Here is a 25,453-nt window from a genome sequence, read left to right on the forward strand (position 1 = left end):
CACCACATAGTCATATTCATAGTTATGAAAGTAGTGGTTTTTGGTTTTTATGCAATAGTGATAACCATAATACTTTGTAAGTAATTTGATAGAAATACTCGAATGACATGAGCAAGTGATGAACTTGCCTGAACACTGCAAAGTTTTGCAGTTGGAAGGTGTGGACTGACCCTTGTCCTCTGTCTCTGAAAAATAGCATCATTGTCCGATAAGGGCAATGGTTAAAGAAGCAATTATGCATGATTCCATTTTTAGGGTTTGTTTTCCCCCCTTCCGATGTCGTTGTTATTTTATGAGAAGTTAAATACTAAGAACATCTTAGGGATACTTAATTTAAGGTAAATATAACCTTGAAATATTGTCAAGGTGTTTTTGATAATCCATTTGTATTAATGGACTTATTTTTATTATTGAAAATAGTATGTGTGATTTAAATGATTATTTAAATCATCAAATGAAGACTTATTCTTATTTGGCTTCAAAAATTCTCTTTGATATTTTATTTAAATAGAGGATTTTATGTTGATCAATTTTCATATTTTTAATTATTTGTTTAGAGTTATAAATAATTTTCTATGAAATTTCAAAGCTTCTGGTTTAATTGGCATTTGTGAAATACCAAATTTGCCCCTGGGCCCACCTGTCAGGGTGGCCCAGCGGTTAGATCGAACTGACCGGCCCGATCCGGCTCGACCAGCTCATTTCCCTCTCTTCCTCTCTCGCGCGACCAAACCCTAATCCTCTCCCGTCGCTCTGGCGATCCGTGGTCGCCGCCGCCGTCGCCGAATTAATCCGGCCAGCTCGGGCGGTGAGATCGGTCGCATCTGACTCGCCTTTCAACGGCGCATCAGATGGCCCGCGTCGATTTGCGATTGGAGGCCCTCCCTGTTCGCCCCCAACCCTATTGCGACTAGGGTTCGCGGCGATTCGCCGCTCGCCGGCGTCCCTGGCGTTGCGGTGCCCTCCGTGGTCCCGCCGCGGTGGTGCTGGGTGTTGCGGCGCTGGTCCAGGCTTGGCTTGGCCTGGCCTGGCGCTGACGTGCGCCCGGCGTGTGCCGCCGTGGTCGCCATGGCCGTGTCCTTTGTCTGCTCACCTGTAAGTGCTCTTCTCTCTCCCTCTTTCTTCTGTTCCTCCTCCTTCTTCTAGCTAGAAATGCGGCTGCTCCTCCCTATGGAGAGGCCATGCCTTGCTGCTACTACTGCGCTGCTAGCTGTTGCTGCTGGGTTTGCTGTTGCTGTGCGTATGCTGCTGTGCCTTTGCTGCTGCCATGGATTGCTAGCTGCTGCTGCTCTTCTAACTTTGCTCTATGCACTACTGTTGTATGCTATACTCCTACTGTGGCCCTCCTGTGATTGCTCATGAGCATCCAGTGATGCTCATGGCCTACTGGCTTGCTCCTGTGATAACTACTGCCACAAGGATATCCTGTGTGTGCATAATCTTGACCCTGGCTTGATCATTATGCATGATCCTTGTAGTATGCAAGTGCCAGTGTCTCTGTTCTTGATGCTATCTTTACCAATTACTCAAGTGCATTCATTTATGGTATTCTGGCTTGTTTGCAGTGTGCAATTCTTGTAAATTTACAAGAGCCAGTGCCCCAGGGTGCTCTTCTGTGTGCTATAATTTATAGACATGCTCCCTTGAGCATACCTGTGACAAGATATCACCATCCTTGGATGGTTTGCTCCTGTATATGACTGATTTAATTATCTGTGATATATTTGTTCATGTCCTGTGGCTGATCTTATTGTCTGGTTCATGTGTTGATTATCTGCGGCCAATTAGATATCTGGTCCTTGCTCTGTTGCTTAATGATGCTCTAGCATGCCCTAGAATGCTATGGCAGGCTCTGGTGTTCATGTGATCATTAACTGTTGGTCAGTGTATGGTTTAATTGTTGCATGTGCCTTGCTGTTACTTGACTCTATGTATGTGTGTGGCACAGATCAGTGCAAGTGCTTGCTCAAGCATCAGCTGACACTTGCAGTGATCCACTGGATCAGTAGCATGTGTCTGTGTTATGATTTACTTGTTAATCTCAATTATCTATGTTGCTTTAATTGATGGAGCGGATAATTGATGTGAACTGTACAGTGATGATCATCACAATTGGTTGGATTAGGCTATATGGATGCCCACAGTGGTTGGGAACCCTAGCCCTTCTTTGAACCCAATCAGGGTGATGATATATGTATTTGGCTTGTTGATGTGGTTGATCTAGGGTTTGAGGTGACCCTGGCAGTAGTCATGTGCTGCCCTAGGGTAGCTCCCCTATTTGTTGGCTTGCTGTTGCTTACCAAATGTTATCTGGGTGATCCATTTATTGGATTACCAGTGACTCTTGATGTTGAAATCAAACAGACAGTATTCTGTCTAAGTCTGATGGTTAATTAGCTGTAGGTGCTAGGTGTGTGGGCTAGGCTAGTCTAGGACTTCATCTTTTGCTGGATTTCTTCAGTTATGCACTGATTAACATGACTGATGTTCCCATAGGATGATTTCCTAGAGTCTTTACCCATATTTGCTTGCACCAAATGGTTTGTAGCCAGATGATGACACAAACAGGGTATTCTACCCCTCTGTGCTCCTGTGATGCATTGTATGCTTATTTATGAGCAAAACTTGGTTTTGCTCAGGTTGATTTGGTTTATACCTCACTCCAGCTCCTAGATTGTTTGTTGGTGTAGAGGATTTCTTCGGTGTTGAGCTTGTGCTTGCCCTGCTCCTCCTTGCAATCTTGTGGTGCTTGATTCAGTGCTGTGGTGAGTCAGGCAGATTGAACAGCAGTGGCTGTTCTTGTGTTCTTGTGTTCTTGGTGACTTACCCAGTGAAGCCTGTCGATGGATATGGCTTAGGGTTTGCTTCTGAAAAGCTTATATTTGGTGCTCCCATGCTCTCCCTGGTCGACAGCTTGGTCTGGCACACTTTGTGACTCACTGCTGATGTGTGTGTGTGTTGTGCTACATGCACACTCAGTGGCTTGGTGTTGAGCATGCACACAGGCTGTGTGGGCTGCTTGTGTGTGCGTGTATACCAGATACTTGGTATCTAGCATGTGCTCGGCTGGGAGATGATCAGCTTCGACAGAGTTGATCCATATCCCCTCATTTTCATTGTTCTTCTAACCTGCCAAGTGGATATGCCACTTGGCATAACTTCTTTTTGTTATGATTATGTGCAGGGATCAACAATTGATCAAAATGGATATGGAGGTCATCAAATCCAAGATCAAGTGAAGATGATCTTGTAGTATTTAGGATAGGATCCATCCTTGTACTTTTCTTTTTATGTTCTTTTATTTTTCAATTTCTCCAATTCTTGTAATGTGTTGTAAAATTCATTTATTTCCATTATGAATATTGTAAAGACAATGTATCTTGTGTGTTAATCAATAAAGCTCAAGGTTTTCTCTAATGAGCTTGTCTTATTGTTTAAATTATTCATAATGTGTGTTATGTATTATTTACTTAATGAATTTCCTCACAATTCAAATATTTAGGGTATTTATTTAATATTTGAATTTTAAATTCAAATTCAACTTTGGTTTGAATTCAACCATGTCACTTAATTTAGAATTCAATCATGCAACTTAAGTTTGATGCAAACTCTCCCCTCTCTTCTCAAAACCCTAAACTAGTTAAGTGAGATGCAAGTTTGTCGCACTCTCGAAACCCTAACCCTGTAAGGTGTCGAGAGAGAAACTTGTTCCCCTTCGATGCAGTTTTTGTTTAAAAGCGCGAAATTTCCCCAGAATTTACCATGCAATGCACATCCCTTTCTAAAATCTACCCCTCGATCGTCTCTAAACCTGGGACATTACAGCCTTTCCCCCTTAAAGAAAACTTCGTCCCGAAGTTGTGGTTGTAATACCTGAAGAGTTCGGGGTATGTTTTCCTCAGGTCTTCCTCTTTTTCCCAGGTGGCTTCCCTCACGGGGTGATGCTTCCATTGTATCTTGCAATATTTGATAGCTTTATTTCTAAGTTGTTTCCAGCTCTCCTCGAGAATCTTGGCTGGCTTCTCGATGTAAGTCAAGTCTGGTTGTAACTCGAGCTTTTCATGTGATACTGGTTCATCTGGGGTCTTTAAGCATTTCCGGAGTTGTGACACATGGAATACATTGTGAACTTGAGCTAGCCTTCCCGGTAGATCCAATTCAAAGGCTAAACCTCGGTTCTGACTCAGTATCTTGAAAGGTCCTATATATCTAGGACTGAGCTTTCCTTTTACTCCAAACCTCTGGAGTCCTTTCATCGGGCTTACCTTAAGATAAACCATGTCTCCAACTCTTGGCTCCCATGTTCTCCTCTTCTGATCGGCATAACTCTTTTGCCTACTTTGGGCTATCTTGAGCCTATCTCTGATAATGTCAATGATTTGTTGTTTTTCCTTAACATAATCAGGATTGAACTCTTTGCTTGCTCCGGCTTCATACCAACATATCAGTGATCTACACTTCCTTCCATACAGAGCTTCAAATGGTGCCATCTTGATGCTGCTTTGATAGCTATTATTGTATGAAAACTCTGCTAGTGGTAAGTGCTCCTCCCATGATCCTCCGAAGTCTAGGGCACAAGCCCTAAGCATATCTTCTAAGATCTGGTTGGTTCTCTCGGTTTGTCCACCTGTCTGGGGATGATAAGCGGTACTATAGTCCAACTGGGATCCTAAAGCTTCGTGTAGTTGCTTCCAGAATGCTGATGTGAACACGGATCCTCGATCCGACACGATCTTCTTAGGCACTCCATGCTTACTCACGATCTCTTTGATGTAAAGATCGATGAGTTTCTCTCCTTTATCCTGCTGATTTACCGCTAAGAATTGGGCGCTCTTCGTCAACCGGTCCACGATTACCCATATCATGTCCTTCTTTTTATTAGTCATGGGTAGTCCGGTGATGAAATCCATCCCTATTTCCTCCCATTTCCACTCTGGAATAGGTAAAGGTTGTAACTTCCCTGCCGGACTCTGGTGTTCAGCCTTCACTCTCTGGCAGGTATGGCATTCCACCACATATTGTGCTATCTCCCTCTTCATGTTATTCCACCAGAATAGTTCCTTTAGGTACATGTACATCTTTGTACTTCCCGGATGTATGGAATATGGTGTTTGATGAGCTTCCCGGAGTATTACTTCCTTAATTTCAGCAATATCCGGAACGCAAATTCTCTTCTGGAACCATAATGATCCAGATTCTCCGTGGTGAAATTCTGATGGTCTTCCTTCATCTATTCTTCTCATCTCCTCAACGATGAATGGATCGTCCAGCTGACCCATCATTATCTCATTCTTCAGGTTGACATTTAGCTCATCAGCTACTTGTAAAGCTGATAGTCCTTCATGAGCTTCCTTCTCCCAAAGTTGTATTTGGGCTTAACTTATTTCCTTCCTCAACTCCGGTGATATTTCTTGTTCCACTCCTCCGGTGCTCTTCCTACTCAGGGCATCTGCTACAACATTGGCCTTCCCTGGAGTGTAATTGATTGTCAGATCATAATCCTTGATCAATTCTAGCCATCTTTTCTGCCTCATGTTGAGTTCCTTCTGAGTGAAGAAATATTTGAGGCTTTTATGGTCTGTATAGAGCTCACACTTAGCTCCATAAAGAAAATGTCTCCAAGTTTTGAGTGCAAATACGACTGCTGCCAATTCCAAGTCATGTGTTGGATAATTCACTTCATGAGGTCTGAGTTGCCTCGATCCATAAGATATCACTTTCCGATCTTGCATGAGTACGCAACCCAGTCCATGTTTGGATGCATCACAGTACACGGTGTAATCCTTTCCAACTTCCGGAACCGCTAACACCGGTGCCGTGGTGAGTTTTTCTTTTAGAGTTTGAAAACTCTTCTCACACTCCTCTGACCACACGAATGGTGTGTTCTTCCTTAACAACTTTGTCATTGGTCCTGCTATCTTAGAGAATCCTTCAATGAATCTCCGATAATATCCTGCCATTCCTAGGAATCCTCGGATTTCCTTGACAGTCTTGGGTGCTTCCCATTCTAGAACTGCTGCTACCTTACTCGGGTTAACAGCTATTCCATCTTTACTGATAACATGACCAAGGAATTCCACTTGATCTAGCCAAAATTCACACTTACTAAGTTTGGCATAGAGTTGATGTTCCCTTAGTGTTTGCAACACTAACCTCAAATGTTCAGCATGTTCGGCCTTGTTCTTGGAATATATCAGGATATCATCGATAAATACGATGACAAACTTGTCTAGATATGGCATGAAGATTTTATTCATGAGATTCATGAATATTGCTGGGGCATTGGTCAATCCAAAAGGTACTACAAGGTATTCATGATGTCCATACCTTGAGACAAAGGCAGTTTTCGGAACGTCTTCCTTCTTGATCTTTATCTGGTGATAACCGGATCTTAGATCAATCTTGGAAAAGACTCCCGCGCCTCTCACTTGATCAAATAGATCTTGTATTCTTGGAAGTGGGTACTTGTTCTTGATTGTGACGTTGTTCAGATTCCTGTAGTCTCCGCACATCCTTCTTCCTCCATCTCTTTTATCCACGAAGATCACAGGTGATCCCCATGGTGAAACACTCTCTTGAATGAACCCCTTTTGTTCTAAGTCATCCAGTTGCTCCTTAAGTTCTTTCAACTCCTTGGGCCCCATCTTATATGGTGCTTTAGCAATCGGAGCTGTTCCTGGAATTAGGTCGATAGTGAATTCTATCTCCCTATCTGGTGGCATACCAGGTAATTCCGCAGGAAACACATCCTGGAATTCATTTACTACAGGTATATCTTCTAACTTCACCTCCTTCATGCTGTTCAGCTGTAGCTCAACTTCAATTTGTGTGTGTTTGTCGCCTTGGTAGATCATTCTACTTCCATCGGGGCTTTTCAAAGATACTGTCTTGTTTACACAGTCGATCAATGCTCCATTAGCTTCTAACCAGTTCATACCAAGAATGACATCAATGTCCTTCATCGGTAAAATGAACAGGTCCGCGTCAAACGCGCACTTATTGATCATGATGACTTGTTTTTGTTTGGTATGGGTTACTACTATCGTTCCCCCCGCGGAAAGTATGGTTATGGGTGTATCTAACTTAGTGCAACTAATCCCATGTTTGGTGATGAATTGTTGAGAAATGAATGATGTAGTTGCACCAGTATCAAAAAGTACTTTGCCAGGATGAGTGAGTATCTGGAGCGTACCTATCACCGCCTGATCGGAGTTGACCACCTCCTCCAGACTGGTACAGTTCAGCTTGCCGAAGGGCTTTTTATTCTTCCAGTTCCCTCCGGTGTTTCCTCCTCGGCTTCCACCTCCTCCAGACTGACCTCCTCCATTCTTCTTATTAGGGCAGTCTTTCATCATGTGCCCCTCCTGACGACACCCGAAGCAAATGATTCTGGGTTTACGACAATCCTTTGAAGTATGTCCTTTAAACCCGCAGATGCGACAAACTATTTGGTTAGCAGTTTGAAACGCTTGGTTCTTCCTGCTACCATAGTAGTTGCTGTTGTATCTTGGCTTGAAATTCAAGCTGGTGTTGGGCTTGTTATTGGAAAATCTTTTAGGCTCAAACTTGGCCTTCTTCCTCTTTTCCTCCTGCAGTTGTTTGAAATCATCTTCCAGAGTGATGGCAGCATCCACCAACTCTTGAAACTCCGTTGCTCTCATCATACAGAGCTGTACCTTGAACTGGGGACTTAACCCCCTCAGAAACCTCTTCTTCTTCTTGTCCTCGGTGTTGACTTCTTCAACCGCATACCGGGACAATTTAGAGAATTCCCTGACATAAGTCAGGATGGCCTTGTCCTTCTGCTCGAGACTTTCAAATTCTCGACGCTTCAATTCCACGATACTTTCAGGGACATTGGATTCCCTGAACTTCCTTGCAAATTCCTCCCAGGTGAATACCTTTCCAGCCGGATAAACGGCTACAATATTGTCCCACCATGATGCGGCAGGTCCACACAGCAGATGGGTAGCATAGCGAACCTTCTCTTGGTCGTTACATCCAACAGTATTGAGCTTTCGCTCAGTATCCATAAGCCAATCTTCCGCGTCCATTGGCTCGGGCGCGTATGCGAAAGATATAGGCTTGGTGTTTTGGAAGTCTGCTAATGTGACTCCCGGGTTCTCAGGTCTCTCCAGCCTGTTCTGCTGCAGCAAATCTTGGAAGAATTTGTTCTGCTGCTCCAGTGTTATACGCTGTCTCTCCTCTACCAGCTGCATGTACTGGATAAAATTTTGCTGCATCATGGGTGGTGGTGGTGGTGGAAACTGATCTCTGGCTGCACCCTCAGCCTCTTCCTTTTGTTTTGCTTCGCGCTCCATGCGCTGCGCTTCGGTCTCGTCTCCTAGCATTCCCGACATAACCCCCTAGTTCTGCAACACAAGATGATACTCATAATTACTCCATGCGCAAGTTTTCTGAGCTCAACTTTGTGCACAGAACTAGTCACGCAATGGAAATCAAGAAGCAAATCCAAATCATACAAAACATATATCCTGTATATACATACTTAAGTGGTCTTATTACAATACTCAAGTCGATGTGAGTATGCAAACTCACTTATTAAAGTATATGTACAAATTTATACAAATATTACATACTATAATACACGTGGTACTTGTGTATTATAGCCTCGCCTCCCTTGGTGGACTCTAGTCGATCTTCATTCCCGGTACATCCCAGGCTTCCATCCGGTCGAACGTGTCGTCCTCTTGATAGACCCTGGAACATAAGGTCTCCCCGTTGGCTGGTAATCCGAATCAGATGATGATCCTAGGGAGAAATCAGTGTTCACAAACTGATCGTTAAGTGCATCATAGTCCACCCATCGGGTGTACTCCCCTGTAGCTCCGCCATATGTGTTACCAACACTCATACCCGACTCAACTTGTGTCGGATACCCTCCATCCACTCCTTCATTACTAGGATAACTCTGGTTCTAGGTTGTGGCATCATCATTCATCTCCCCATCATAATACACAGAAGTACTATGAGTTCCAGTATCAGATCCCCAACGCCAACCCGTGGAATTCTCGATAGGAGTCTCAGAACGCTGATTGTTTCCGGATTCCTCTCCGCCCTCGTATCCCCCATAGGAACTACCCAGATAGTTCCCAGGTGTAACAGGTGTAGGTTCACGCTCAAGTGGATCAATACTAATGTAGTCACCAGCTGAGTAAACTGGTGTGTACACCACATTCTCCATAGGTTCTTTCCCCCTACTCTCCTCCTTGGGTTCAGTAAATTCCTCTAGCATCGTATCAATTGCTCCTATCAGATGATGGTTCAACTGAAAGAGTAATGATATAAAGTTGCGGCTATTATCCATATATTTTGCAGCTGCTATCGGTTTGCGTTTGGCATATTTGTAGTGGTTGAGCATGGGATCTTCTTCCTCCTGATTATGAGGAATATGGGAGAACTCGGAATCCATAAGCTCTTTCGTCTTATGTTCCCGTATGTCGGTTATGGCTCTCATAACAGCTATATGGTAGGCTGTGTTGATTGTCCTAGCTTCCCCTGCTGGCATGACTACGCTCATTCCCAGAGATTCGGGAAGTCGCAGTCCTACCCTACACTTGGCCAATACAGTACCATCATAGTACATGTATTTCTTTACTTGAATCTGGGGATCACACCCAAATTCAAGTAACATGGCTCGTAGAATATCCGCAAGTCCTCCTTGGTATTCACTCAATGTGGAATCCATCACTTTCACGTTTCGTCCGGGTCGTGAACTTGCCATGTTGGCTGTAGAAATAGAAAGATTATAAGATTAGTAATAATGCATCATAATAGAGATAATAAAGAATTATCGCACTAAAAGATATGATTGTTGTATTCTCAATTGAATATACACCATATTTTTAGAGAATTCTTTACTAGTCCTATTTGACTCCTAACGTTTGGTCCCATTTACTAGGTTCCAACCTAAGGTCAAAGCTTTTGCTCTGATACCAACTGTGGTGACCCTGCATACCACTGCATGTTGTAGTATGCCAGTCGTTGATATAACATTCACGAAGTACCATTCCGCAAATATTACATCCCTCAGAGTAGTACAACAGAACATAGCAGGTCCATAACTCATTCACTTATTATTACAATTATCAAACACATGTCATCTTGGAGCTCCTCTTGGGTCCTAAGAGGAATACTCCTGGGTTCGAGGCGAACCCAACTTAGTTTATAATATAAAAGTCTCATTAAGTCATACATTTATTTCCTCGAGCAGCTAAATACTAAGAGTTCGGGCTGCTCGGTTACTACTATTATTGGATATCTCTAGGCTTGCTCTCCTCCGGAAGCCTCCCCGGATCCGTAGACTATGAGATAGTCTACGCCTTCAACACCTCCTGAGAGGTCTGGTTCCTCGTAGCCGATGATCTCGGCTCCTTCATTGTTGTTGTAGTCCTCCTCCAGATGATTCAGACAATCTAAGCATGGGATTTAAGAGTGGTATGAGTACGAGCGTACTCAACAAGTTCATTATAGATAAGAGGTGTTTAATGCACTAGCTACGATATTAGACCAGAAAGTCTAATACCAATGCAAGTTTTGATAAACATTTCTTCAAGAGATTGCTTTTATTTCAAAGACCTATGTCCGTCAGCCTTCACCGGTTTACTAGAACTTCATGGAGCTCCTTTCCGGCCGCGTTCGCAGTTCCTTATCCCGGAACAGGGAGTGACAGGTCACAGTTCTTTACACTCTGCAGAGGTGTGTTGCTTTACCCATAAGAGATCTTAACCTTGGTGCCAACCGGGCAGCTTTCCCGTCCACACTTCCTTCGGTGTGAGGCCCGGTATAAGGTCATAGCCAATCATATTCCTCCGCTACCTCGCACACCCACCCTTTGTTGCAAACCCCGACCCTGGGTCCTCGTCGGTCCACTTACACCATTTAAGGACGGACCCCGACCACAACAACAGTCTGGGATCGAACCAAACTCCTTCGCCGGTAGCTGCAACCCATCATAGACCACATTACCGTGGGGACTTAGAATGGGTTCCCCACCCACAAGTTGTTCCGCAAGCTGCAACCGCTACGGTATGCACAGCATAACCGTGGGGACTTAGAATGGGTTCCCCACCCACAAGTTGTTCCGCAAGCTGCAACCGCTACGGTATGCACAGCATAACCGTGGGGACTTAGAATGGGTTCCCCACCCACAAGTTGCTCCGCAAGATACAACTGCTACGGTAAGCGCATCCGTTGATGTACAAGAGGTGGAAATACAATTGACTATTCCGTCCCACTCCAGATCTTATGGTTAACACGGTTATTACGGCACAAGAATCACTGGCGACATTTGTTGTTTAATCCTAGATGGATATAAACCCTTGCAATGGAACCTCCACCATATCAACACAATCCATGGTTCCATTGCCCACCACATAGTCATATTCATAGTTATGAAAGTAGTGGTTTTTGGTTTTTATGCAATAGTGATAACCATAATACTTTGTAAGTAATTTGATAGAAATACTCGAATGACATGAGCAAGTGATGAACTTGCCTGAACACTGCAAAGTTTTGCAGTTGGAAGGTGTGGACTGACCCTTGGCCTCTGTCTCTGAAAAATAGCATCATTGTCCGATAAGGGCAATGGTTAAAGAAGCAATTATGCATGATTCCATTTTTAGGGTTTGTTTTCCCCCCTTCCGATGTCGTTGTTATTTTATGAGAAGTTAAATACTAAGAACATCTTAGGGATACTTAATTTAAGGTAAATATAACCTTGAAATATTGTCAAGGTGTTTTTGATAATCCATTTGTATTAATGGACTTATTTTTATTATTGAAAATAGTATGTGTGATTTAAATGATTATTTAAATCATCAAATGAAGACTTATTCTTATTTGGCTTCAAAAATTCTCTTTGATATTTTATTTAAATAGAGGATTTTATGTTGATCAATTTTCATATTTTTAATTATTTTTTTAGAGTTATAAATAATTTTCTATGAAATTTCAAAGCTTCTGGTTTAATTGGCATTTGTGAAATACCAAATTTGCCCCTGGGCCCACCTGTCAGGGTGGCCCAGCGGTTAGATCGAACCGACCGGCCCGGTCCGGCTCGACCAGCTCATTTCCCTCTCTTCCTCTCTCGCGCGACCAAACCCTAATCCTCTCCCGTCGCTCTGGCGATCCGTGGTCGCCGCCGCCGTCGCCGAATTAATCCGGCCGTCTCCGGCCAGCTCCGGCGGTGAGATCGGTCGCATCTGACTCGCCTTTCGATGGCGCATCAGATGGCCCGCGTCGATTTGCGATTAGAGGCCCTCCCTGTTCGCCCCCAACCCTATTGCGACAAGGGTTGCGCGGGTTCGCGGCGATTCGCCGCTCGCCGGCGTCCCTGGCGTTGCGGTGCCCTCCGTGGTCCCGCCGCGGTGGTGCTGGGTGTTGCGGCGCTGGTCCGGGCTTGGCTTGGCCTGGCCTGGCGCTGCCGTGCGCCCGGCGTGTGCCGCCGTGGTCGCCATGGCCGTGTCCTTTGTCTGCTCACCTGTAAGTGCTCTTCTCTCTCCCTCTTTCTTCTGTTCCTCCTCCTTCTTCTAGCTAGAAATGCGGCTGCTCCTCCCTATGGAGAGGCCATGCCTTGCCGCTACTCTTCTTGTTGCTAGCTGTTGTCTTTGGGTTTCTTTATTCTTTGTGCGTATGCTTCTTTGTGCCTTTGCTGCTGCCATGGATTGCTAGCTGCTGCTGCTCTTCTAACTTTGCTCTATGCACTACTGTTGTATGCTATACTCCTACTGTGGCCCTCCTGTGATTGCTCATGAGCATCCAGTGATGCTCATGGCCTACTGGCTTGCTCCTGTGATAACTACTGCCACAAGGATATCCTGTGTGTGCATAATCTTGACCCTGGCTTGATCATTATGCATGATCCTTGTAGTATGCAAGTGCCAGTGTCTCTGTTCTTGATGCTATCTTTACCAATTACTCAAGTGCATTCATTTATGGTATTCTGGCTTGTTTGCGGTGTGCAATTCTTGTAAATTTACAAGAGCCAGTGCCCCAGGGTGCTCTTCTGTGTGCTATAATTTATAGACATGCTCCCTTGAGCATACCTGTGACAAGATATCACCATCCTTGGATGGTTTGCTCCTGTATATGACTGATTTAATTATCTGTGATATATTTGTTCATGTCCTGTGGCTGATCTTATTGTCTGGTTCATGTGTTGATTATCTGCGGCCAATTAGATATCTGGTCCTTGCTATGTTGCTTAATGATGCTCTAGCATGCCCTAGAATGCTATGGCAGGCTCTGGTGTTCATGTGATCATTAACAGTTGGTCAGTGTATGGTTTAATTGTTGCCTGTGCCTTGCTGTTACTTGACTCTATGTATGTGTGTGGCACAGATCAGTGCAAGTGCTTGCTCAAGCATCAGCTGACACTTGCAGTGATCCACTGGATCAGTAGCATGTGTTTGTGTTATGATTTACTTGTTAATCTCAATTATCTATGTTGCTTTAATTGATGGAGTGGATAATTGACGTGAACTGTACAGTGATGATCATCACAATTGGTTGGATTAGGCTATATGGATGCCCACAGTGGTTGGGAACCCTAGCCCTTCTTTGAACCCAATCAGGGTGATGATATATGTATTTGGCTTGTTGATGTGGTTGATCTAGGGTTTGAGGTGACCCTGGCAGTAGTCATGTGCTGCCCTAGGGTAGCTCCCCTATTTGTTGGCTTGCTGTTGCTTACCAAATGTTTTCTGGGTGATCCATTTATTGGATTACCAGTGACTCTTGATGTTGAAATCAAACAGACAGTATTCTGTCTAAGTCTGATGGTTAATTAGCTGTAGGTGCTAGGTGTGTGGGCTAGGCTAGTCTAGGACTTCATCTTTTGCTGGATTTCTTCAGTTATGCACTGATTAACATGACTGATGTTCCCATAGGATGATTTCCTAGAGTCTTTACCCATATTTGCTTGCACCAAATGGCTTTGTAGCCAGATGATGACACAAACAGGGTATTCTACCCCTCTGTGCTCCTGTGATGCATTGTATGCTTATTTATGAGCAAAACTTGGTTTTGCTCAGGTTGATTTGGTTTATACCTCACTCCAGCTCCTAGATTGTTTGTTGGTGTAGAGGATTTCTTCAGTGTTGAGCTTGTGCTTGCCCTGCTCCTCCTTGCAATCTTGTGGTGCTTGATTCAGTGCTGTGGTGAGTCAGGCAGATTGAACAGCAGTGGCTGTTCTTGTGTTCTTGTGTTCTTGGTGACTTACCCAGTGAAGCCTGTCGATGGATATGGCTTAGGGTTTGCTTCTGAAAAGCTTATATTTGGTGCTCCCATGCTCTCCCTGGTCGACAGCTTGGTCTGGCACACTTTGTGACTCACTGCTGATGTGTGTGTGTGTTGTGCTACATGCACACTCAGTGGCTTGGTGTTGAGCATGCACACAGGCTGTGTGAGCTGCTTGTGTGTGCGTGTATACCAGATACTTGGTATCTGGCATGTGCTCGACTGGGAGATGATCAGCTTCGACAGAGTTGATCCATATCCCCTCATTTTCATTGTTCTTCTAACCTGCCAAGTGGATATGCCACTTGGCATAACTTCTTTTTGTTATGATTATGTGTAGGGATCAACAATTGATCAAAATGGATATGGAGGTCATCAAATCCAAGATCAAGTGAAGATGATCTTGTAGTATTTAGGATAGGATCCATCCTTGTACTTTTCTTTTTATGTTCTTTTATTTTTCAATTTCTCCAATTCTTGTAATGTGTTGTAAAATTCATTTATTTCCATTATGAATATTGTAAAGACAATGTATCTTGTGTGTTAATCAATAAAGCTCAAGGTTTTCTCTAATGAGCTTGTCTTATTGTTTAAATTATTCATAATGTGTGTTATGTATTATTTACTTAATGAATTTCCTCACAATTCAAATATTTAGGGTATTTATTTAATATTTGAATTTTAAATTCAAATTCAACTTTGGTTTGAATTCAACCATGTCACTTAATTTAGAATTCAATCATGCAACTTAAGTTTGATGCAAACTCTCCCCTCTCTTCTCAAAACCCTAAACTAGTTAAGTGAGATGCAAGTTTGTCGCACTCTCGAAACCCTAACCCTGTAAGGTGTCGAGAGAGAAACTTGTTCCCCTTCGATGCAGTTTTTGTTTAAAAGCGCGAAATTTCCCCAGAATTTACCATGCAATGCACATCCCTTTCTAAAATCTACCCCTCGATCATCTCTAAACCTGGGACATTACACACTCCTTCCAACCTTTCTTTCACAAACCATGGCTAACCGAATCCTTCGGGTGCCTGCCAACAATCTCATACCATGAAGGAGTGCCTTTTTATTTTAGTTTTATTATGATGACACTCCTCCCCACCTTTGCTTTCTCAAGCCATGGCTAACCGAATCCTTCGGGTGCCGTCCAACAATCACATACCATGGAGGAGTGTCTATTTTTATTAATTAATTTGGGACTGGGAATCCCATTGCCAGCTCTTTTTGCAAAATTATTGGATAAGCGGATGAAGCCACTAGTCCATTGGTGAAAGTTGCCCAACAAGATTGAAAGATAAACACCACATACTTCCTCATGAGCTATAAAACATTAACACAAATCAGAGGTGATAAATTTTGAATTGTTTAAAGGTAGCACTCAAGCAATTTACTTTGGAATGGCAGAGAAATACCATGTAGTAGGTAGGTATGGTGGACACAAATGGCATAGTGGTTGGCTCAAGGATTTTGGATGCATGAGAAGTATTCCCTCTCGATACAAGGTTTAGGCTAGCAAGGCTATTTGAAACAAACACAAGGATGAAGCGGTGCAGCAAAACTCACATAAAAGACATATTGTAAACATTATAAGAATCTACACCGTCTTCCTTGTTGTTCAAACTCAATACTAGAAATTATCTAGACTTTAGAGAGACCAAATATGCAAACCAAATTTTAGCAAGCTCTATGTATTTCTTCATTAATAAGTGCAAAGTATATGATGCAAGAGCTTAAACATGAGCACAACAATTGCCAAGTATCACATTATTCAAGACATTATAGCAATTACTACATGTATCATTTTCCGATTCCAACCATATAACAAATTAACGAAGCAGTTTCAACCTTCGCCATGAACATTAAAAGCTAAGAACACATGTGTTCATATGAACCAGCGGAGCGTGTCTCTCTCCCACACAATCATTTATTCAAACAAAAACAAAAACAAGAAACATACAGACGCTCCAAGTAAAGTACATAAGATGTGACCGAATAAAAATATAGTTTTAAGAGAAGGAACCTGATAATTTGTTGATGAAGAAGGGGATGCCTTGGGCATCCCCAAGCTTGGATGCTTGAGTCTTCTTGATATATGCAGGGGTGAACCACCGGGGCATCCCCAAGCTTAGGCTTTTCACTCTTCTTGATCGCATTGTATCATCCTCCTCTCTTGATCCTTGAAAATTTCCTCCACACCAAACTCGAAACAAACTCATTAGAGGGTTAGTGCATAATCAAAAACTCACATGTTCAGAGGTGACCCAATCATTCTTAACACTTATGGACATTGCTCAAAGCTACTGGAAGTCAATGGAACAAAGAAATCCATCCCACATAGCAAAAGAAGCAATGCGAAATAAAAGGCAGAATCTGTCAAAACAGAACAGTCCGTAAAGACGAATTTTAAAGGGGCACCAGACTTGCTCAAATGAAAATTCCCAAATTGAATGAAAGTTGCGTACATATTTGAGGATCACTCACGTAAATTGGCATAATTTTCTGAGTTATCTATAGAGAATTTTGCCCAGATTCGTGACAGCAAAGAAATCTGTTTCTGCGCAGTAATCCAAATCTAGTATGAACCTTACTATCAAGGACTTTACTTGGCACAACAAAACACAAAACTAAGATAAGGAGTGGTTGCTACAGTAGTAAACAACTTCCAAGACACAAATATAAAACAAAGTACTGTAGCAAAATAACACATGGGTTATCTCCCAAGAAGTTCTTTTCTTTATAGCCATTAAGATGGGCTCAGCAGTTTTAATGATGCACTCGCAAGAAATAGTATTTGAAGAAAAAGAGAGCATCAAGAGGCAAATTCAAAACACATTTAAGTCTAACATGCTTCCTATGCATAGGAATCTTGTAAATAAACAAGTTCATGAAGAGCAAAGTAACAAGCATAGGAAGATAAAACAAGTGTAGCTTCAAAAATTTCAGCACATAGAGAGGTGTTTTAGTAACATGAAAATTTTTACAACCATATTTTCCTCTCTCATAATAACTTTCAGTAGCATCATGAGCAAACTCAACAATATAACTATCACATAAAGCATTCTTATCATGAGTCTCATGCATAAAATTATAACTACTCCCAACATAAGCATAATCAATTTTATTAGTAATAGCGGGAGCAAATTCAACAAAGTAGCTATCAAATATAGGAGGCATATTGTAATCATAATCAAATTCATCGTCCATAACAGGTGGCAACAAAAGACTACTATCATTATAATCATCATAAATAGGAGGTAAAGTATCATCAAAGTAAATTTTCTCCTCAATGCTTGGGGGACTAAAAAGATCATGCTCATCAAAACCAGCTTCCCCAAGCTTAGAATTTTCCATAGCATTAGCAACAATAGTGTTCAAAGCATTCATATTAATAACATTCCCATTAGCATGCATATAAAGTTCCATGGGTTTTTTAATTCTCTCTTCAAACACATCATGTCCTAATTCAAGATAAAGTTCATAAAGATCTCTCATATTTTTGTTGTTTTCCATTATGCCTAACTAGTGTAAACAAGAAACAAAAAGATGCAATTGCAGGATCTAAAGGAAATAGCTTCGAGCACAAACACAATGGCGCCAGAAAAGTACTGTTACCTGGAACCGAAGTATGAGTGCCTTTTACCTTTCCTCCCCGGCAACGGCGCCAGAAAATAGCTTGATGTCTACGCCCCCTCCTTTTCCTGTAGATAGTGTTGGGCCTCCAAGAGCAGAGGTTTGTAGAACAGCAACAAGTTTCCCTTAAGTGGATCACCCAAGGTTTATCGAACTCAGGGAGGAAGAGGTCAAAGATATCCCTCTCATGCAACCCTGCAACCACAAAGCAAGAAGTCTCTTGTGTCCCAACCACACCTAATAGGTGCACTAGTTCGGCGAAGAGATAGTGAAATACAGGTGGTATAAATAAGTAGTAGCAACGGCACCAGAAAAGTGCTTTGCCCAGGACAGTAAACAAGCAGTAGTAACGCAGCAGTAGTAATGCAGTAAAACAGTAAACAAGCAGTGATAGCAGTATTTAGGAACAAGGCCTAGGGATCATACTTTCACTAGTGGACACTCTCAACATTGATCACATAACAGAATAGATAAATGCATACTCTACACTCTCTTGTTGGATGATGAACACCATTGCGTAGGATTACATGAACCCTCAATGCCGGAGTTAACAAGCTCCACAATATTCAATGTTCATATTTAAATAACCTTAGAGTGCATGAAAGATCAACACGACTAAACCAAGTACTAACATAGCATGCACACTGTCACCTTCATGCTATGTAGGAGGAATAGATCACATCAATACCATCATAGCAATAGTTAACTTCATAATCTACAAGAGATCATAATCATAGCCTACGCCAAGTACTAACACGGATGCACACACTGTCACCATTACACCGTGCAGGAGGAATAAACTACTTTAATAACATCACTAGAGTAGCACATAGATAAATTGTGATACAAAACACATTGCAATCATAAAGAGATATAAATAAGCACTTCACTATGCCATTCATAACAGTGAATAAGTATTCTGTGAAATATAGCCTAAGAGACCCACACGGTGCACACACTGTCACCTTTACACACGTGGGACAAGGAGTCTCCGGAGATCACATAAGTAAAATTCACTTGACTAGCATAACGACATCTAGATTACAAGCATCATCATATGAATCTCAATCATGTAAGGCAGCTCATGAGATTATTGTATTGAAGTACATAGGAGAGAGATTAACCACATAGCTACCGGTACAGCCCCGAGCCTCGATGGAGAACTACTCCATCCTCATGGGAGACAGCAGCGTTGATGAAGATGGCGGTGGAGATGGCAGCGGTGTCGATGGAGAAGCCTTCCGGGGGCACTTCCCTATCCCAGCGGCATGCCGGAACAGAGACTCCTGTCCCCCAGATCTTGGCTTCGCGATGGCGGCGGCTCTAGAAGGTTTCTCGTACCGTGGCTTTTCCGTCTCGAAGTTTTAGGTCTGGGACCTTTATATAGGCGAAGAGGCGGCGTCAGGAGGTCGAAGGGGCGACGACACTATAGGGGGGCGCGGGCCCCCCCTTGGCCGCGCCGGCCTAGGGTTTGGTGGGCCTGTGCCCCCTCTCTGGCGGTTCTCGTGTGTTCTGGATGCTTCCGGGCAAAATAGGAACCTGGGCGTTGATTTCGTCCGATTCCGAGAATATTTCGTTACTAGGATTTCTGAAACCAAAAACAGCAGAAAACAGCAACTGGCCTTTCGGCATCTCGTCAATAGGTTAGTTCCAGAAAATGCATAAATATGACATAAAATGTGCATATAACATGTAGATATCATCAATAATGTGGCATGGAACATAAGAAATTATCGATACGTCGGAGACGTATCATGCACTAACCCTCTAATGAGTTGTTTTGAGTTTGGTGTGGAGGAAGTTTTCAAGGATCAAGAGAGGAGATGATACAATATGATCAAGGAGAGTGAAAGCTCTAAGCTTGGGGATGCCCCGGTGGTTCACCCCTGCATATATCAAGAAGACTCAAGCGTCTAAGCTTGGGGATGCCCAAGGCATCCCCTTCTTCATCGACAACATTATCAGGTTCCTCTAGTGAAACTATATTTTTATTCCATCACATCTTATGCACTTTGCTTGGAGCGTCTGTTTGTTTTTGTTTTTGTTTTTGTTTTGTTTGAATAAAATGGATCCTAGCATTCTTTGTGTGGGAGAGAGACACGCTCCGCTGTTGTATATGGACAAATATGTCCTTAGGCTTTACTCATAGTGTTCATGGTGAAGGTTGAATCTTCTTCGTTAAATTGTTATATGGTTGGAAACGGAAAATGATACATGTAGTAATTGGTAAAATGTATTGGATAATTTGATACTTGGCAATTGTTGTGCTCATGTTTAAGCTCTTGCATCATATACTTTGCACCTATTAATGAAGAAATACATAGAGCTTGCTAAATTTTGGTTTGCATAATTGGTCTCTCTAAGGTCTAGATAATTTCTAGTAAGAGATTGAACAACAAGGAAGATGGTGTAGAGTCTTATAATGTTTACAATATGTCTTTTATGTGAGTTTTGCTGCACCGGTTCATCCTTGTGTTTGTTTCAAATAACCTTGCTAGCCTAAACCTTGTATCGAGAGGGAATACTTCTCATGCATCCAAAATCCTTGAGCCAACCACTATGCCATTTGTGTCCACCATACCTACCTACTACATGGTATTTCTCCGCCATTCCAAAGTAAATTACTTGAGTGCTACCTTTAAAATTTCTATCCTTTACCTTTGCAATATATAGCTCATGGGACAAATAGCCGAAAAACTATTGTGGTAATGAATATGTACTTATGCACTTTATCTCTTATTAAGTTGCTTGTTGTGCGATAACCATGTTCCTGGGGACGCCATCAACTACTCTTTGTTGAATATCATGTGAGTTGCTATGCATGTCCGTCTTGTCTGAAGTAAGGGCGATTTACCATGAGTTGAATGATTTGAGCATGCATACTGTTAGAGAAGAACATTGGGCCGCTAACTAAAGCCATGATCCATGGTGGAAGTTTCAGTTTTGGACAAATATCCTCAATCTCATATGAGAAAATTAATAATTGTTGAATGCTTATGCATAAAAGAGGAGTCCATTATCTGTTGTCTATGTTGTCCCGGTATGGATGTCTAAGTTGAGAATAATCAAAAGCGAGAAATCCAATGCGAGCTTTCTCCTTAGACCTTTGTACAGGCAGCATAGAGGTACCCCTTTGTGACACTTGGTTAAAACATATGTATTGCGGTGATAATCCAGGTAATCCGAGCTATTTAGGACAAGGTGCGGGCACTATTAGTATACTATGCATGAGGCTTGCAACTTGTAGGATATAATTTACATGATGCATATGCTTTATTACTACCGTTGACAAAATTGTTTCTTGTTTTCAAAACCAAAGCTCTAGCACAAATATAGCAATCAATGCTTCCCTCTGCGAAGGGCCTTTATTCTACTTTTATGTTGAGTCAGTTCACCTATTTCTCTCCACCTCAAGAAGCAAACACTTGTGTGAACTGTGCATTGATTCCTACATACTTGCATATTGCACTTGTTATATTACTTTACATTGACAATATCCATGAGATATACATGTTATAAGTTGAAAGCAACCGCTGAAACTTAATCTTCCTTTGTGTTGCTTCAATACCTTTACTTTGATTTATTGCTTTATGAGTTAACTCTTATGCAAGACTTATTGATGCTTGTCTTGAATGTACTATTCATGAAAAGTTTTTGCTATATGATTCATTTGTTTACTCATGTCATTTGCCATTGTTTTGGATCGCTGCATTCATTACATGTGCTTACAATAGTATGATCAAGGTTATGATGGCATGTCACTCCAGAAATTATCTTTGTTATCGTTTACCTACTCGGGACGAGCAGGAACTAAGCTTGGGGATGCTGATACGTCTCCGACGTATCGATAATTTCTTATGTTCCATGCCACATTATTGATGATATCTACATGTTTTATGCATACTTTATGTCATATTTATGCATTTTCCGGCACTAACCTATTAACGAGATGCCGAAGAGCCAGTTCCTGTTTTCTGCTGTTTTTGGTTTCAGAAATCCTAGTAAGGAAATATTCTCGGAATTGGACGAAATCAACTCCCGGGGGCCTATTTTCACACGAAGCTTCCAGAAGACCGAAGGAGAGACGAAGTGGGGCCACGGGGCACCGCCACAGTAGGGCGGCGCGGCCTACAGGGGGCCCGCGCGGCCCTAGCGTGTGGGGCCCCCGTCGCGCCTCCTGACCTATCTCCTCCGCCTACTTAAAGCCTTCGTCGCGAAACCCCCAGTACCGAGAGCCACGATACGGAAAACCTTCCAGAGACGCCGCCGCCGCCAATCCCATCTCGGGGGATTCAGGAGATCGCCTCCGGCACCCTGCCGGAGAGGGGAATCATCTCCCGGAGGACTCTTCACCGCCATGGTCGCCTCCGGAGTGATGAGTGAGTAGTTCACCCCTGGACTATGGGTCCATAGCAGTAGCTAGATGGTTGTCTTCTCCTAATTGTGCTTCATTGTTGGATCTTGTGAGCTGCCTAACATGATCAAGATCATCTATCTGTAATGCTATATGTTGTGTTTGTTGGGATCCGATGGATAGAGAATACTATGTTATGTTGATTATCAATCTATTACCTATGTGTTGTTTATGATCTTTCATGCTCTCCGTTATTAGTAGAGGCTCTGGCCAAGTTTTTGCTCTTAACTCCAAGAGGGAGTATTTATGCTCGATAGTGGGTTCATGCCTCCATTAAATTTGGGACAGTGACAGAAAGTTCTAAGGTTGTGAATGTGCTGTTGCCACTAGGGATAAAACATCGATGCTATGTCCGAGGATGTAGTTGTTGATTACATTACGCACCATACTTAATGCAATTGTCTGTTGTTTGCAACTTAATACTGGAAGGGGTTCGGATGATAACCTGAAGGTGGACTTTTTAGGCATAGATGCATGCTGGATAGCGGTCTATGTACTTTGTCGTAATGCCCAATTAAATCTCACTATACTCATCATATCATGTATGTGCATGGTCATGCCCTCTTTATTTGTCAATTGCCCAACTGTAATTTGTTCACCCAACATGCTATTTATCTTATGGGAGAGACACCTCTAGTGAACTGTGGACCCCTGTCCATTCTTTTAATCGAATACAATCTACTCCAATACTTGTTCTATTGTTTTCTGCAAACAATCATCATCCACACTATACATCTAATCCTTTGTTACAGCAAGCCGGTGAGATTGACAACCTCACTGTTTCGTTGGGGCAAAGTACTTTGGTTGTGTTGTGCAGGTTCCACGTTGGCGCCGGAATCCCTGGTGTTGCGCCGCACTACATCTCGCCGCCATCAACCTTCAACGTGCTTCTTGACTCCTACTGGTTTGATAAACATTGGTTTCTAACTGAGGGAAACTTACTGCTGTACGCATCACACCTTCCACTTGGGGTTCCCAACGGTCGCGTGATGTACGCGTGTCAGTGATACTTATGTTATTCCATCTATTTTGCATGTTTCATGATTATTGGAGGATCATTCACCGGAGTCAGGATTCTGCTGGAAAAAGCACCGTCGGAATGCAATATTTCTGAAGATCAACAATTGACGGAAATTACACCGAAGATCTTATTTTTCCCGAAGATGAAGCCAGCCAAAAGGAGGAGCCGAGGAGGGCCGCCATGGGCCCCCCCATAGGCCGGCGCGGGCCCTGGCTTGGCCGCGCCGCCTTGTGGGGAGGGGGCCCACAGCCCCCTTCGGCCGCCTCTCCTTTGCGTACTTCTTCTCCCTGAAAACCTAAGGTCCAGAGAATAATCGCGAGGAGACACAGCTGCCTCTGCGGGGCGGAAAAACACCAGAGAGAAAAGAGCTCTCCGGCAGGCTGAAATACGCCAGGGAAATTCCCTCCCGGAGGGGGAAATCGACGCCATCGTCACCGCCATCGAGCTGGACTTCATTGGGATCATCATCACCATCATATCCACCACCGTCACCGTCATCTCCACCGCTGCACCTCATCACCGCTGTAACATCTAGGGTTGTATCTTGATTGTTTGATAGGGGAAACTCTCCCGGTATTGATTACTCCTTGTTATTGATGCTATTGAGTGAAACTATTGAACCAAGGTTTATGTTCAGATTGTTATTCATCATCATATCACCTCTGATCATGTTCCATATGATGTCTCATGAGTTGTTCGTTTAGTTCTTGAGGACATGGGTGAAGTCTAAATGTTAGTAGTGAACTATGATTGAGTAATATTCAATGGTTTGATATTTAAGTTGTGGTGTTATTCTTCTAGTGGTGTCATGTGAACGTCGACTACATGATACTTCACCTTTATGGGCCTAGGGGAATGCATCTTGTATTCGTTTGCTAATTGTGGGGTTGCCGGAGTGACAGCAACCTGAACCTCCGTTGGTATATCGATGCAGGAGGGATAGCTGGATCTCGGAGTTTAAGGCTGTGGTTAGATTTATCTTATTTACTTTCTTGTAGTTGCGGATGCTTGCAAGGGGTATAATCACAAGTATGTATTAGTCCTAGGAAGGGCGGTGCATTAGCATAGGTTCACCCACACAACACTTATCAAAACAATGAAGATTAATCAACTATATGAAGCGAAAGCACTAGACTAAATTCCCGTGTGTCCTCAAGAACGTTTGGTTATTATAAGTAAACGAACCGGCTTGTCCTTTGTGCTAAAAAGGATTGGGCCACTCGCTGCAATTATTACTCTCGCATTTTACTTACTTGTACTTTATTTATATACTATATCAAAACCCCCTGAATACTTGTTTGTGAGCATTTACAGTGAATCCTTCATCGAAACTGCTTGTCAACACCTTCTGCTCCTCGTTTGGTTCGACACTCTTATTTATCGAAAGTACTACAATACACCCCCTATACTTGTGGGTCATCAAGACTATTTTCTGGCGCCATTGCCGGGGAGTGAAGCGCTATTGGTAAGTGGAATTGGTAAGGAAATTTTTTACTGTACGTGCTGATTTTATTTCTGCCTGCTGCTATAATTCATTATGGAGAGATCTTCTCTTGAATTTCTATTTGGGAAATCTACTACTACTGCAAAGGTAGTGCATGAGGCGTCAGGTGAGAAAGAGGTTCCATACAAAATACCTATGAGAATTATTGAATGTGTTGTGGATAACTGCTATGAAGGGGATGGAACTGTCCATCCTGGAGATCATTTACTATTTTTACATGAATTATGCGGGTTATTCAAATGTGCAGGTATTTCTATGGATGAAGTTAGGAAGAAACTATTCTCTATATCGTTGTCTGGTAAAGTGGCGCATTGGTATAAATTACTGAAGAATGGGGATTCTCTTGATTGGAATGATATTGTGCCTTTATTTTATTCTAAATTCTATCCTCCAAGTGAAATTCACAAAGACCGGAACCGCATATATAATTTCTGGCCTCATGATGGAGAGAGTATTGCCCAAGCATGGGGGAGATTGAAGTCTTTAATGCTCAAATGCCCCATTCATGAGCTTCCTGGTAATATCATCATTGATAATTTCTATGCAAGACTTTCTTTTCAAGATAAAACCTTGCTGGATACTACTTGTTCTGGATCATTTACACGCAACAAAGAAGAGTTTA

Source organism: Lolium perenne, chromosome 6 (assembly GCF_019359855.2).
Source record: "Lolium perenne isolate Kyuss_39 chromosome 6, Kyuss_2.0, whole genome shotgun sequence".
Taxonomy (NCBI): domain Eukaryota; kingdom Viridiplantae; phylum Streptophyta; class Magnoliopsida; order Poales; family Poaceae; genus Lolium; species Lolium perenne.